The sequence below is a fragment of the Mastomys coucha genome, unplaced genomic scaffold (genome assembly GCF_008632895.1).
Source record: "Mastomys coucha isolate ucsf_1 unplaced genomic scaffold, UCSF_Mcou_1 pScaffold18, whole genome shotgun sequence".
Taxonomy (NCBI): Eukaryota; Metazoa; Chordata; class Mammalia; order Rodentia; family Muridae; genus Mastomys; species Mastomys coucha.
Window position 1 is genome coordinate 3,170,936 of NW_022196900.1, and position 16,080 is coordinate 3,187,015.

General features: G+C 43.6%; 1 protein-coding gene across 4 annotated transcripts in view; it reads left to right on the forward strand.

Annotated features, from left to right (window-relative positions):
• Positions 1 to 16,080, forward strand: part of Ubap1 (ubiquitin associated protein 1) — a 71,923-nt gene that overhangs the window by 20,139 nt on the left and 35,704 nt on the right. The window contains exons 2-3 of one of the 4 annotated variants that reach the window (XM_031377073.1): positions 13,462 to 13,570; positions 13,937 to 14,022. The exons of 1 other annotated variant lie outside the window; for it this stretch is intronic. The gene's annotated coding sequence lies outside the window, so the exon portion shown is untranslated. Of the gene's footprint in view, positions 1 to 13,461; positions 13,571 to 13,786; positions 14,023 to 16,080 lie in introns of those variants that run through there. 2 more of the 4 variants (XM_031377074.1, XM_031377076.1) reach the window with 2 other exon arrangements.

The following is a 16,080-nucleotide window of genomic DNA, read 5'->3' on the forward strand; positions in this document are numbered from 1 at the left end:
TAGACCCAGTATGTTTCAGATAGCCTCAGATGTACCTCAACTGTTGAGCTGCCAGATTTTTCATTTCTATTTTACAATGATTGTAAAAGCCTCATATCATTTTTAAAGAAATATACTCAGACCTTACATCACTTGTGTGTAGTCTGTTTGTCAAAAGCCGAATCCCGTGCACACCTGGTCAGAACCCCTAGTCCCGTGGAACAAGGGACCCCCGTAAAAAACCCCGGTCCGCGGCAATATCTTACTAGGCAAAATAAAGTTGTTGAAATGATATTTATTACTTAACACACCATCTTTTCTTCTCTTCCTGATCAAAGACAAAAAACAAATGACATAGAAAGCCACTCACTTTCAGTGGGCCTGAGGACCTCAGCCACTCTGCAAACCTAAGTTCTTTCTATAGACTTGGGAACTAAGGAATAGTTTAATCTTCTATCCTCTGTAATTACCATGTTGAATGAGAAAAATACATATAAGTATACATATACTGCACTCTTGAGGATGAGGTTACACCAGATACATCCATTATAAATTAAAAATATAGGATCAAAAGAACATTTAAACTGAGCAGTGGTGGTAGATGCCTTTAATCCCAGCACTTGCGAGACAAAGAGAGGTACATTTTTGAGTTCAAGGCCAGCCTGGTCTGCAGAGTGAGTTCCAGGACAGCCAGATCTACACAGAGGAAACCCTGTCTTGAAAAACAAAAACAAGGGCTGGAGAGATGACTCAGAGGTTAAGAGCACTGACTGCTTTTCCAGAGGTCCTGAGTTCAAATCCCAGCAACCGCATGGTGACTCACAACCATCTGTTAATGGGGTCTGATGCCCTCTTCTGGCGTTTCTGAAGAGAGCAACAGTGTACTTGCATATAATAATAAGTCTTAAATAAATAAAAAAGAATCTCAACACTGGCATCTGGTACCATGACTCATGCCATAATCACTTGGAGTTAGGAGCCGGAGGGTCAAGGGTACCAGGTCAGGTCTGTAGAGATAGCTAAGTGATTAAAAGCACTTGTTGCTCTTACAGAGTACCTTGGTTTGATTCCCAGCACCTAGGTGGCAGCTCACAGTCCTGTGTAACATCAGTCCCAGGGGATCCATTGCTCTCTTCTTATTTCTTTGGGCACCAAATATTTATATGGTGCACACACATTACATGAAGGTAAGACATTCATGCCCCCCAAATAATAAATGAATCTAAAACTAGCTTAAAAAATAACTATAGAAATTGGCTCTTTTAAAACAAAAAACAACAACAAAGAACAAAAGAGTTATAAGTTATCCTTTGGCATGTATCTAATTTGGGGCCAGCCTGTGCTACATGAAACTGTATCAAAAACAAAGAAAGACAGCCTGCTAAGAGCTGACTCAGAAGGGAAAGGCACTTGCTTCCAAGACTCATGAACTGAGTCTGACTGAGCTGCTTAGCACAGCTACCCTGCACAGAGTTTCAGTCGCTTGCCCCTTGATCACGTGGCTGACTGGGAACTGTAGCTCCCTGCCACTGTGTCAGAACTACAACAGAGGATTGTACCCAGTACAATGAGCTCAGCCAAAAATCCAAAGTCGAACTATTATCCCTCCCTCTTTCCCTCCCTCCCTCCTGCTTCCTATCTCTACCTCCTTCCCTTCCTTTTTTAGTTAAAAGAGTCTAAGTGTGGGTTAGATTTGTTAATGCACACCATATGAGCTATAGAACGTTGTGAGCCACCATGTAGGTACTGGGACTTGAGCCCATATCCTTTGCAAGAGCAGCAAGTATTCTTAACCACTGAGCCATCTCTTCAGATCCTCTTTACTAGTCCACCGCCCCCCCCCCCAACAGCCCCCGTGAGAGGAGGAGGATCAGGTTTTTGCTATATAGCTCAGGTTACCCTTGAACTCAATATAATCCTGCCCAAGTCTCCCAAGTGCTGGGATTACAATGTGCCATCACACCTGGCTCTAAGAGGGTTTCTGGTGAACAGCTGTTGTTTTTATGCCACCATCGAGCCAAAAAGAAAAAAGAAAAAATGCCAGTCTCTCTGTCTTTCTCTGTCTCTGTCTCTCCTGCCTCTGCCTCCCAAGTGCTGGGATTAAAGGTGTGTGCCACCACCACCCAGCGTAGATCAGGTTTTTTGTGAACTCATACATGAATAACTGATCTCCCTGACTCTGTCTCCCAAGTGATAGGATTCCAGGCATGTGCTATTATATACTACAGAACTTTTTTTCTTTCTATATTTTATTTTTATTTATACATATTTGGGCTACAGGTCAGAATAAGGAATGAACTCCTCTGCCACTGGACTTACAGGTCATTGACTGAGTGTACTGGGAGCCAGTCTGATTCTCAGCTGTGCCATTTCACCAGCTCCAGAACACGTCAGACACAGCTCCAGGAGAGTTGGCAGGGAGGAGAACTTCTCATTTTAATGAGGTGACTGTTGGACAATGAGTGCTGGACCCCAGAAAGACAAAGCCATGATGACACTTGTGGAACGTTCAGCTCTGCCTCCCATCTTCTAGACAGGACTGAAGGACTGGAGAGACACTTAGCCGTCAATCACACCTAAGTGGTAAAGCCTCCCACCAATTGCAAGGCTGTGTAGGAGAGACAGCTGATTTCACCTAGTAGGCACAAGGTCATAGGATCAATCCCTTGTAATGTAACAAACATACAATCAAGTTTGTTCTTTTATTTATTATTATTATTATTATTATTATTATTATTATTATTATTATTATTTTTAATCTTGGTTTTTCGAGACAGAGTTTCTGTGTAGCCTTGGCTGTCCTGGAACTCACTTTGTAGACCAGGCTGGCCTCGAACTCAGAAATCTGCCTGCCTCTGCCTCCCGAGTGCTAGGATTAAAGGTGTGTGCCACCACCGCCCGGGTCTTGGACTCTTTGGACGACTCTTGGGACCCTTTTCCTCCTACTGGGTTGCCTTGCCCAGCCTTGAGGTGAGAGTTCGTGCCTAGTCTTACTTTAGCTTGTTACACCATGATCAATTGCTTGTTTCTGAAGGGAATGGAGGAGGAGGAGTGGAGGAGAGGGGAAGTAGGTGGTGGCAACCGGGAGGCGTGGAAAGAGGGGAATTGTGGTTGGAATGCATTGAAAACAAACAGAAATTAATTTATTATTTTGTGAGTATGAGTGTTTTGCGTGTAAATCTATGCACCATGTGTGTGCAATGTCTACAAGGCCAGAAGAGGGTGATGGATCCCCTGGAACTGAAGTTACAGACATTTGTTGTTGTGAATTGAACCGAGGTCCTAGGAGGAGCAGCCAATGCTCGTACCTGCTGAGCCACTGCTCCAATCCCAGGGTTGGCTTTTGTTTTTGTTCCTTTACCATCCATGTTGCCGAATAGCCAGGAAAGTTACATAACCTCTCTGAGCTTTTCTTAAGCATAGAAATCCCTACTACAGGGGCCACTGTGAGGAGCATGTGAAAAGATCTCTGTGTGTGTTATTTCAAACACAGCTAGGTTATTCTGAAAGTGATTGGTTTTCTTCCCCTGGTTTTCAAAATGTATTTAGTTACTTTCTTTCTGGTAATATACTTTGATTTTGTTTTTGTTTTTGTTTTTTTTTTTTTGTTTGTTTGTTTGTTTTTGAGATAGGGTGTCTCCTTGTAGCCCTGGCTGTACTGGAACTTTGTAGACCAGGCTGTCTCAAACTCAGAGATCTGCCTGGCTCTCCCTCACAAGTGCTGGGACTAAAGGTGTGCACCCCCATTGTAAAGACCTGTTCTTTTTTCCCAGGAAATTATCCTTCTCTGTCTGCATTTTTTTTTTAAATGCAGAGTTTCACTACATGTCATTTTTACCTGCATAGATGACCTGCTTGGCCTAATGCCCATGGAGGTCAAAAGCGGGTAGTATATAGTCTGGAACAGTAGTGAGCTGCCATATGGATGGTAGGAATCCAAACCTGGTTACTCTGGAAGAGCAGCCAGTGCCTTTAACTGCTGAGCCATTGCCCTAGAACTCTGCACTATGTATCTTTAAACTCACTATCTATTTGGCTCATGTGGGTCTTGAACTTATTATCTATATATCCCAGGCTAGCCTCAAAGTCACTAGGACTGGGATTCCAGGTTAGTTTTAGCACACCCAGATCTCATTCTGAACACTGCAATTATGGAAGTGTCAGTCAAGACGATGCCAAAACAAACAAACACACAAACAAACAAACAATGCCCAGCTGCATTGGTTAAGTGTTATATGCCTGTTAGGCCAACCATATACTTGATTTCTATTATCTTAATCCTTTTCAGAATAAAAAAGTGATAAAAAAATGAATGATTGGAATTGATTTATCCCAACTATTAACCTTAAGAGTTCTTGGTTTATTTATTTATTTTGTTTTTTTCGAGACAGGGTTTCTCTGTATAGCTCTAGCTGTCCTGGAACTCACTCTGTAGACCAGGCTGGCCTTGAACTCAAGAAATCTGCCTGCCTCTGCCCTCCCATGTGCTGGGATCAAAAGCATGGGCTAACACCGCCCGGCCCTCCAGTCCTTCTTAAAATGCTATCATTACTGTATATGTATGGGCACAAACATGCAACCACCCACATGTGAAGGTCAGAAGACAGCTTTCAGAGTCAACTTTCTTTCTACCATGTGATCCAGGTAACAAACTCAGATCCTCAGGCTCATGTGGTAAGGACTTGTACCTGCTGAACAGGAGTGGGGTACATCAGGATGTTCCATCTTCTTTTCCTTCCTTCTTCCTAACAGAGCCTCTTATAGCTTAGGTTGGCTTCAAACTTGCAATGTAGCTGAAGATGACCCAGAATTCCTGATCCCCCTGCCTCTACCTCCAGAGTGCTGAGATTATAGGCATGTGGCCACTGTCCTGAGTTTATGACAGTGCTAGTGATTGAAAGCCAGGGTTCTGTGAATACTCTACCAGCTGAGCTATATCCCTAGCACTCTCTTTGTGTGTGTGTGTGCATGTGTGTGTGTGTGTGTGTGTGTGTGTGTGTGTGTGTGTGTAGGGGTGGCCATAGAGGTCAAAAAGGGTGTTGGATTCCTTTCAATTAAATTTGCGGGCAGTTGTGAGCTGCATGCCATTGGTTTACATTAATTCAGGGAACTGAACTTTGGGTCCTCTGGAAGAGCAGCAAGCACTCTTAAGTGCTGAGCCATCTCTCCAGCCTGTTTCTTGTTTTTGAGACAGTGTTCCATGTAGCCCAAGCTGGCTTCAAACTTGCTATATATCCATATAGCCAAAGATAACCTTGAATTTCTGAACTCTGTGCCTTTACCTTTCAAGTTCTGGGATTACACTTCACTTCCTCTGAGAAAATGCTCCCACCAGATTGGCCTGAGGGCAAGCCGTTGGTGGATTTTTGTGACTCATGCTTAATGTGGGAAGGCCCAACTCACTGTGGGCAGTCTGGCCCTAGGTGCTATACGAAAGCAGGCTGAGGGACTGGAAAAATGCTCAGTGGTTACCTGATCTTCCACAGGACTCAGGTTCTATTCCCAGTACCCATATGATGGCTAACAACCATCTGTAACTTCAATTCCATGGGACCTAATGCCCTTTTCTGGCTTTCACTGGCATTGTATATACATGGTAGAGGCCTACATGTAGGCAAAATACACACAAATAAAAATAAATAAATCTACCGAGTGGTGGTGGCGCATGCCTTTAAACCTAGCACTTGGGAGGCAGAGGCAGGTGGATTTCTGAGTTCAAGGCCAGTCTGCTCTACAGAGTGAGTTCCAGGACAGCCAGGGATACACAGAGACCCTGTCTTGAAAAAAACAAAAACAAAAAAATCTTAAAATAGAAAGCAAGGAGCTGGGTGTGGGAGCACACACACACACACACACACACACACACACACACACACACACAATCCTTGAGTTGCTTAGGTGGTACTGCACTTTCTCATTTGCTTAGCTACCCAAAAAAAGGTAATAGACCTCTCCAAAAGATGACTGGGGTTTTTCATTACTATCTACAGTTATCACGATGTTACAGGACCTCTCCCTCTAGAACTTAACTTCTATCTCAGACATTGGGTCCAAGGTCTGAAACTGGGCAGTGAATCATGACTCAGCCTCCTGATCATCTCTTCTTTGAGTATCTAAGTTGAACAGTTTTCTTTCTGGGACCTTGAGAAACACTGGCTTCTAACCTTCTCATTCTGGTAATTGCTTTGGTATTATCTCTATTATCCTGAGGTCCCACTACTCTCGTTTTTTCAAGAAGCCCTGTTCTGAAAATCCAGGGGCAGCTCAACTGAGTTTCTCAGTTATGTTAATGCTATCTGCATCAGGCCAAACCTAAGGTTAATTTAAAAAAAAAAATGTATTTTGGGGCTGGCGAGATGGCTCAGTGGGTAAGAGCACTGATTGCTCTTCCGAAGGTCCTGAGTTGGGATCCCAGCAACCACATGGTGGCTCACAACTACCCTCTTCTGATGCATCTGAACACAGCTACAGTGTATTACGACGGAGCGAGTGGGCCGTCCTGAGTTCAATTCCCAGCAGTCACATGATGGTTCATGGTCATCTGTACCGCTACAGTGTACTCATACACATAAAATATATAAGTAAAAAAAAATGTATTTTATTGTATTTTATGGGTATAGGTAATTTGCCTGCATGTATGTCTGGGTACTACGTGAATGCCTGGCACCCAAGGAAGCCAGAGGAGACCATCTGAGACACACACACATACACACACCTCAAAGCTTAGAGCTTAGAAAGTTAGAATGGATATACTGGAGAACCTGGGTTCTCTGGAAGAACAATCAGTGTTCTTAATCTCTGAGCCATCTCTCCAGCTCCCATAAAGTATTTCTTGACAGGAAATGGGCACTTAGTGAGTTTTCTCCAGTAACCACTCTATCTGCCTAAGCTTCGTTGGTTTGGTTGGGTTTTCTGTTTGTTTGCTTGCTTGTTTTGAGACAGGATCTCATTATGTAGCTCTGGCCTGGAAATAACTATCTATACCAAGTCGGCGTTGAATGCACAGACACACTGGCTCTGCCTCCTGACTGCTGGAGCTAAGCTGGAGGCATGTGCCACCGAGCCCTAGGAAGCCTTTTTCTCTGTTGTTGGTGCCTTTCTTTTCCCCCCAAGACAGGATTTTTCTGTGAGTTCCAGGCCAGCCTGGTCTACAGAGTGAGTTCCAGGACACCCAGGGCTGCACAGTGAAAACCTGTCTTGAAAAAAATTAAAAAAAAGAAAAAGTAAAAAGAAAGCAAGGATAGAGGTCTGCAGTTCAGTAGCAATATGTCCTCTGTAGCCTCATGGCTGGCCTTCTCCTAGACATGGCTGAGACTATTTATTGTTACTGTAATTACGGTTTTTTATTTTTGTTTTTTGTTTGTTTTGTTTTTTCGAGACAGGGTTTCTCTGTATAGCCCTGGTTGTCCTGGAACTCACTCTGTAGACCAGGCTGGCCTCGAACTCAGAAATCTGCCTGCCTCTGTCTCCCAAATGCTAAGATTAAAGGCCAGCTCTGTAATTATGTTTTCATGTGTTACCTTCCACATTGTCTTAGTCAGGGTTTCTATTCCTGCACAAACATCATGACCAAGACGCAAGTTGGAGAGGAAAGGGTTTACTCGGCTTATACTTCCAAGTTGCTATTCATCACCAAAGGAAGTCAGGACTGTAACTCAAGCAGGTGAGGGAGCAGGAGCTGACGCAGAGACCATGGAGGGATGTTCCTTACTGTCTTGCTTCCCCTGCCTTGCTCAGCTTGCTTTCTTATAGAACCCAAGATTACCAGCCGAGGGATGGCACCACCCACAATGAATCCTCCCCCCCCACTCCCCTTTGATGACTAATTGAGAAAATGCCTTACTGCTGGATCTCATGGAGGCATTTCCTCAAGGGGGGCTCCTTTCTCTGTGATAACTCCAGCTTGTGTCAAATTGACACACAAAACCAGTCAGTACACACACACACACACACACATACACACACACACACACATCCTTTTTTTGAGATTGAGTCTCCTATGATAGGAGGCCTCAAAATCACTATGTAGTTCAGGTTGGCTTTAAGCTCATGGTAAACTTGCTTTATCTTACAGAATGCTAAGATAACATATGCCAATATGTCAATTGCCATATGCCAATAGACTACACTTCCTACAATTTATCTTTTACCTTTGTGTATTAAGTATCTTAGCATCATAAAGTCTGGCTTCTGAATTCAGTGTCATGATTAGACAATGTCTTTTTCCCCCCTAGTACAAAACAGGACTTAGTTACTTAATTTATTTACATTTCAAGTGTCATCCCCTTACCTGGTTCTCCCCCTTCCTAGAAGTCCCTTATCCCCTCCCCCTGCTTCTATGAGGGTGTTCCTCCACCTACTCACCCACCTCTGCCTCCCCACCATCGATTCCCCTACACTGGGGCATCTATGGAGCCTTCATAGGACCAAGGACTCTCCTCCCACTGATGCTTGACAAGGCCATCCTCTGCTACATGCAGCTGGAGCCATGTGTATTCCTTAAGCCAGGACGTTTTGAACATGTGAAGTGGGCACTCTACCACTGAGCTATATCCCTAGCCTATGACGGCTTATTTTAAGGGTTAGCTGCTCTAGAGTAAGGAGTAACAGAGACGTCTGTTTGTTTTGTTTGTTTATTTCTTTTCTTCTGACAAATGCTCAGAAGAGCAGCATGTATTCTTTTATTTTTTGACTTTGTGCTCAGTACCAAGCCATCTCTCAAGCCTAGCACATCCTGGTTTATTCAGTACTAAGGATTCCTGGAAACCATGGAAAGGAGGAAGGAGAGAACCAACTGTACACAGTTGGCCTCTGATACCACGTTCATGCTATGGCACACCCACCTTGCCAATAATAATAAACGATTTAAAGGCTGGGCTCCTTCTTTTGGTGCTAAGGCTTTCTGCCTTGTATTAAGAATCGCTTTTCCAAGCTGGGCGGTGGTGGCGCACACCTTTAATCCCAGCACTTAGGAGGCAGAGGCAGGAAGATTCCTGAGTTCGAGGCTAGTCTGGTCTACAGAGTGAGTTCCAGGACAGCCAGGCTACACAGAGAAACCCTATAAAAAAAATTGCTTTTCCCAGTTCTGAGGTTTTTGGATAGGGCTATACTACGGGCATTCCAGGACCTCTAGTCTGTAGTTGGCTTGTAACAAGACTTCTCAGCTGTCACAATGCTGCTGTTAACTGATTTCCCTTTCTATATAGATAGTTGAGGGCCCTTTCAACTATCTATATAAATATTCTGTAGGTTCTGTGTCCCCAGACTTGACTAATATACACAAGTTCTTCCTATTTCATGATTCAAATATGTCTCTTATCTTCTTTTTTTTTAACATTTTAGTTTTTTTTTTTAATTTATACATTTATCCTTTTGGAATGGGAAAGCATCTTTATTGAGAGATAACCAGTAACCCAGGACTTAGAAGGGAAGGCTGGGAGGTCATGAGTTTAAGGCCATCTTCAGCTATATACATGGTGAGTCTGAAGCCAGCCTGGGTTTTATGAGATCCTGTCTAAGAAAAATAAAAGTATAGGGAGTATGGGAGACTAGAGGCATCTTCCTAGAAAAACAAATACCTTTTTACATTTCAGGAAGTAATCCATATTTGTCAGTTTCTAGGTGTAAACTTCAGTGGTGACTCATACAGGGCTAGGCAGATTGAACAGGATCTGAAGTAGACTCTCAGAAGGCATATGAAAAGTTTAAAGGGACAGGCAAACACACTGACTCCACAGTCTATCATTTAGCCATCTAGCATCGATAACTCCCACTGTATGCTTGTCACCATAACTCTCTAAAGATTGGGTTTTTTTGTTTTGTTTTTCAAGACAGGGTTTCTCTGTACAGCCCTGGCTGTCCTGGAACTCACTCTGTAGACAAGGCTGGCCTCGAACTCAGAAATCCACTTGCCTCTGCCTCCCAAGTGCTGGGATTAAAGGCAAGTACCACCACTGCCCAGCTTCTTTTTTAAATATTTATTTATTTTATTTATGAGTACACTGTTGCAGTCCTCAGATCTACCAGAAGATGGCATTGGTTGCCCATTACAGATGGTTGTGAGGCACCATGTGGTTGCTGGGAATTGAACTCAGGACCTCTGGAAGAGCAGTCAGTGCTCTTAACCACTAAGCCATCTCTCCCATCTCTCCAGCCCAACAATTACATTTTTAGAATTTGCTTTTATTTATGTGTATGTATGTATGTTTACTTGTCTGTATGTGTACTATGCATGTGTCGGTGCCCATGGAGACAAACGGCAAGAGGGGGTTAAATTCCCTGGAACTGGAGTTATAAGTGGATGCTGGGACCAAACTTGGGTCTTCTGAAAGAGCAGCAAGGCAATGTGATTAATGGTTCAGTCATTTCTCCAATATTTGTATTAATGAAAAATTACTGGAATGAGTGCTTCATGAATTTGCCTGACATCCTTGCCCAAGAACCACACTAATTTCTGTATCATTCCGATTTCAGTATATGTCCTGCTAAAGTGGGCATTGTTTTCTTGTTTTAAAAAAGATGATTTATTATTATTATTATTATTATTATTATTATTATTATTATTTAATTATATTTAATTATATGTGTGTCTGTGTATCTGTGTGTAACAGTAACTTTTATTTACCTGATGTAACTGTTGTCTCAGAGGCTTACTCTCTCTGTCTGCTACCTAACCGTTGTCCTGGGAGAGTCTAGCCTCTGTACAATCTAATGGAGACCTGGAATGTTTTCAGCCTCTGAGACTTACTGCTGAATAAGCTCACCCTTTCTAGTTCTTTCCAAACTCTGGCTGGCTGATTCTGGCTCAAACTCCTCTCCAAGCTGACTGATTTTTGGTCTGGCTTCTCAATACATCTCTCTGCTTGACCTCATACTGACTTTGGCAGTATCTTCTGATCTTCTGGCTCCTTCTGACTTCACCTGTGTCTAGCTTGTTCTCTCTTCAAACTGTCTCTGTACAACTCTCCAGCCAAAACTGCCCCCCCCCTCTGCACTTCCCCTTATGTATCTCCTCTTTCCTCTCTGTTCTTGTGAGAGTTGGGCGTATCCTATTCTGTCAGATCTTTTTCTGATTTGTCTCTTTGTCTGCCACTCAATTAGACATCACTTTCAAACATGGCTGTTTCCTTTTTTAAACTAACTTTACCTTCATTGTTTGGGATTTAAGGTCATACTAAGGGTGTGTCTATATTCCAGCAAGAGGGATTAAAGATGGATGCTAAGGGCTGAGTCACACCACAACCAGAACCAGTTTTTAAATTTTTTCCCCAAGAAATAATACAATCTCTGGGCTCACAGTATGATCAAATATCCTGCAACATCTCTGTGTGTACATATTGGTGGAGGCCAGTTGTGGAGTGCCTGTAGAGGCCAGAGGTATCAGATCTTCCTGGTGCTGGATTACAGGCAGTTGTGAGCCACCCATCCTGGGTACCGGAAGTGAACATGGGTTCTCTGCAAGAGAACTTTCTTAATCAGGGAACCATCTCTCTGGTCTTTGTTTACTTCTTTGTAAAGGCAGGGTCTCACTAGCCCAGGCAGGCTAGCCTGGAATTCACAATCTTCTAGTCTCAACTTTTCTTTCTTCCTTCATTCCTTTGTTCCTTCCTTCTGTTACTGCTTCTTTCTCTCTTTCTTTCTTCCTTCCTTTCTTTCTTTCTTTCTTTCTTTCTTTCTTTCTTTCTTTCTCTCTCTCTTTCATGGCCTTGCTGGCCTTGAGCTCACTCTGTAGATCAATCAGGCTGTCCTCGACCTCACAGAGACCCACTTGCCTCTGTCTCCCAAGTGCTGAGATTAAAGACATTGTCTTGGTTTTCTTGAGTCACTCAACTTTCTGAGTGCTTTTGCACCCATGTGTTATCTGTATCCCAGTACTAAGAGTATTTGGTCTGCAAAATGTACTGTATTTGTTGAGAGAGTTAAAGTCTATTTGTTTAAGAGCACCAATATATTACATATGTGAGTTTTACCTTGTTTCTGATTCCCAAGCTAATATTCTCTTCACATCTGTTTAGAAAGTTATTGTTTAATTAATTAGTTAGCTATTTTGCCAGCATTTTAAGGTCTGTTTGGCCAAATGAACCTATGTCTTTTGGCCAAACATGTGCTCTATCACTGAGCTGTACTATCAGCCCTATTTTATTTATTTATGGCAGAGGTAGGGTTTCACGTAGAGCAGGCTGGCCTTGATATCTCAGCATGTAGCTGAGGATAACTGGATCCTCCTGCCTTGGCCTCTCAAATGCTGGGATTATAGATATTTGCTATTCTCTTTGTGCTCCAGGCAATTGCTGTTTCTATTAATAAGAGATTGGTAAGAGCCTAGTTTAAACCAGGTGTAGTTCTGTAATTCTTGATCCCAGCACTCTGGAGGCAGAGATGGGCCGATCTCTGTGAGTTCCAGGACAGCAAGTTTGAGGCCAGTATAAATTACAAATATTGCAATATTACAAATATTTTGCAATTACAAAAATTGCAAGTTTGAGGCCAGTATAAATTACACAAGACCCTGCTTCAAAAATTACAAATACTGCAAGTTTGAGGCCAGTATAAATTACACAAGACCCTGCTTCAAACAAGAGAGACAAATACAGACACACACACACACAGACAGAGAGACAGGCAATCACACAAGCACCCACAGGTATGCATGTGCGCATGTACATGAGTGAGACAGAGAGAGAGAGAGAGAGAGAGAGAGAGAGAGAGACAGAGACACAGAGACACAGAGAGACAGAGACAGAGACAAAGACAGAGCTAGAAAACCTGACCATTTTCTTTCTATATTGCAGCACTATGCAGGAGTTGTGGGCAACTCCTGAACTTGCCCAAGTTCACCCCTACTCCCTAATGTTCACTGCTTTCACTTTAGTGCAGTCTCTCTCAGTGCAGAGGTCCCTCTTGCAAGCCACACACTTACTAAGGCCACTTTCATTCTCAAGAGTTCTGCTCTGCTTATTGGCCTTCCCACAGATCTATCAGCTAAATACAGACAGCCAAAAATTGACAGTTTGCCGTTCTCTGCTCTCTTTGACACCCCCCTCCTGCCCCTGAATGTTGCACCCAGAGAGCCTCCTGGTTTTGCAAAGCTCAAATACCATCTTGTCTGCTACTTAAAATCTGGAGACAAAACGAGGCTGGAAAAGCAGACATGGCAGTGTACCCTGCTTTATGTACATAGAGGTATAATAGTCAGCTAAGGATGCTTGCCTAGGGTTTGATCTCTAAGCACTTTCCACACCATCAATACTCTTGAGTTTTACTAGAGGTAACTCTTTATGATCTTATTTCTTCCACTGATCACGAAATTTTAGAGAAAAGTATTAAGTTAATCAAATTATAAATTTTCCATGAGCCTACATCCAATACGCAGAAAAAGCAGAAGGCTTGGATTGTGTTTCTGCTTTGAACGCCCTGAATAGTAAAACTGAAGAGACATTTATAGTCACTGTTTAACCAATTTATTTATAAACTTGGGTCTAGGATATATGAGACCTGGTCTGAAAAACAACAAAACCCCAAAATAAATGGAGAGTGAGACCAAAGAGAGTGAGTCTGAGAGGTTTTCTAATTTCCAAAGCGGATTCACGCGGTAAGGCTTTGGGTGTGTCCTCGCTTTGGCCCCGTCTCTAACCCTGAGTCTTACCCTCTCAGTGACCCCTCCTTTCTTCTTTCCCTGAGGGTCCGCAGGGTTGTCACTTCAGCCTGGAAGCTCCTGCTTCCAGGAACCCTTCAGCTCTGGAAGAGGGATTTAGTTACGTCACTGTCGGCTCCTCCCATTGGTCGGGGCGGGTGGGGCGCGGCGCCATGACGTCAGACGCCTAAAGGGGCGGAGCGCCGAGGGGAAGGAGGAGGGAAGTAGGCCTTCAACATGGCGGCTGTGGTACTGGCAGTGGCTACGGTGACGGTCCGGATCGGGGCGGGTAGAGTTGGAAGAGGTGGTGTTTGCTCTCCCTAGGGGCAGCAGGAGCCCAGCGGAGACTGAGCCCGGGAGGCCGGGCGGCGCCAGCACCTTTCAGCTTTCGGGACGGCAGCGGCATTCAGGTGAGGGGGCCTGTCTCTGGGGGAGGGGGAGAGAGGGGCGGAGTTGGGGGAAGGGGCCGGTATGGGGCGACCGGGGAGGAGGGGAGCTGGGGACCCGGCGCCTAGGGGCCCGGAGGGAATGAAAGGATCTGGAGTCCTGGAGCAGGAGGGAGAAAGAGCCTGACGACGACCGACGACTCGGGGCGGATTCTGGGCGAAGGGTCAGAGTGACGGGACCGGAGTTGAAGGGGCGGAGGGCGGACGGGATGCGGGCAACTGAGTTCGGATTAAGGGGACTAATTCGCTCAGAAGACAGGCTCAGAAATCTCTCGCCTAAGTGAAAGCTCAGTGGGAGCTAGAGCAGGTCCGGGAGAGGAACCCAGATTTAGTAAAGAAGGTAGAGTGATGGGGAGTTGAGGGCGAGTTCGGAATGTGAGGATTTAGTTATTGGGCGGAGAGATGAGGGAGAGAAATCAGATCGGGGTGACTGCTTTGGGGGGGATATCTTTGGCGTTGTCTGGTCTTCTCTAGCTATATCATCTCTGTGGTCTTCTCTAGATTTTTCTTTCTTTTTTGAAATTTCCTGGGTGACTACCTGGACTGTACACCTGGGTCTCAGAAACATCTCCCAAGTCTTGCTTTTGAGGCTAAGCATTTGCTCTTGACCAGCGATCCCTGACCTTTGTGTTGTTGCCTCGTGTAATTGTTTTCTGAGTTGAGACTTAGAAATATAATTATTTAAAACAATTTTGTGTTGAACTGGAGTAAGATTTTGATACTTTTTAGACACCACAGAGTGTTATAAACTCAAATTCTGTTCTAATTTTCACAGATCAAGTGCTTTTGTCTGTTTTCTCAGTTGTAATTGTTAGTATTTGGGAATTTGAATAAATATGGTGTATGTATCCTTTTCTTTTTTCTTTTTTCTTTTTTTTAAAAATTTGATGGTATAACAAGGAATTTTGTTTTCTATTGATAAATAGGTCTTCCCAGGGGCGGGGAGAGATAGATGGTTAAGCAATACAGAGGACTTATTCTTGCAGAGGTCCCAAGTTCAACTCTCAGTACCCACATGATGTCTCACAGTCATCCATAACTCCAGTGCCTTCTTCTGATGCTCCTCTGCAACAAGGCAGGAATGTGGTGCATATACATACGCATGCAGGCAAAACACTCATATATATATAAAATAAAGCTTTTTTTTTTGTCACTAAGCTCAGGGCCTTCCTCTACCCCCCCCCCTTTTTTTTTTAATTTGGAGATAGATTTCTCTGTGTAGCCCTGGCAATCCTGGAATTTGTTTTGTAGACTAGGCTGGCTTCGAACTCCCAGAGAGCTACCTGTCTGCCTCTGCCTCCCAAGTGTTGGGACAAAAGGCATGTACTACCTACTGGCTTATAACAATTGCATTTTCTAGTTAATATCCAAGGTTCGTTAAACTGAAAGTTTCTGTATTAATGCAAAGAACACAAAAGCAAGAAAAAAAATTGCCTAACATATTTTAAGTGAAATTTTATAAGCTTTTTCTCTAGTTCACTCTGTACTGTTTCTTATTGGAGGCCTACTGTAGGCTTTCCTGAGGCATAATTATGGGAGCAAGGGAATTAGTATTTCTCTAGTAAATGTCCTTGTTACTGCCTAGTAGATAACTAACCTGCTCATTGTGAAAAAGTATTAATTAGGCTGGTGAGATGGCTCAGTGGGTAAGAGCACTGGCTGCTCTTCCGAAGGTCCTGAGTTCAAATCCCAGCAACCACATGGTGGCTCACAACCACTCGTAATGAGATCTGATGCCCTCTTCTTCAGATCTATTTATTTATAATAATAAATAAATCTTTGGGCTAGAGCAAGCAGGGACTAAGTGAGTGGGACCAACCAGAGCAAGCAGAGGTCCTAAAAAATTCAATTACCAACAACCACATGAAGGCTACAGTGTACTTACATACATAAAATAAATAAATTAAAAAAAAAGAAAAAATGAAAAAGTATAATAAATAAATAAATAACAAATGAATCTGCCGGGCGGTGGTGGCGCACGCCTTTAATCCCAGCACTTGGGAGGCAGAGGCAGGCGGATTT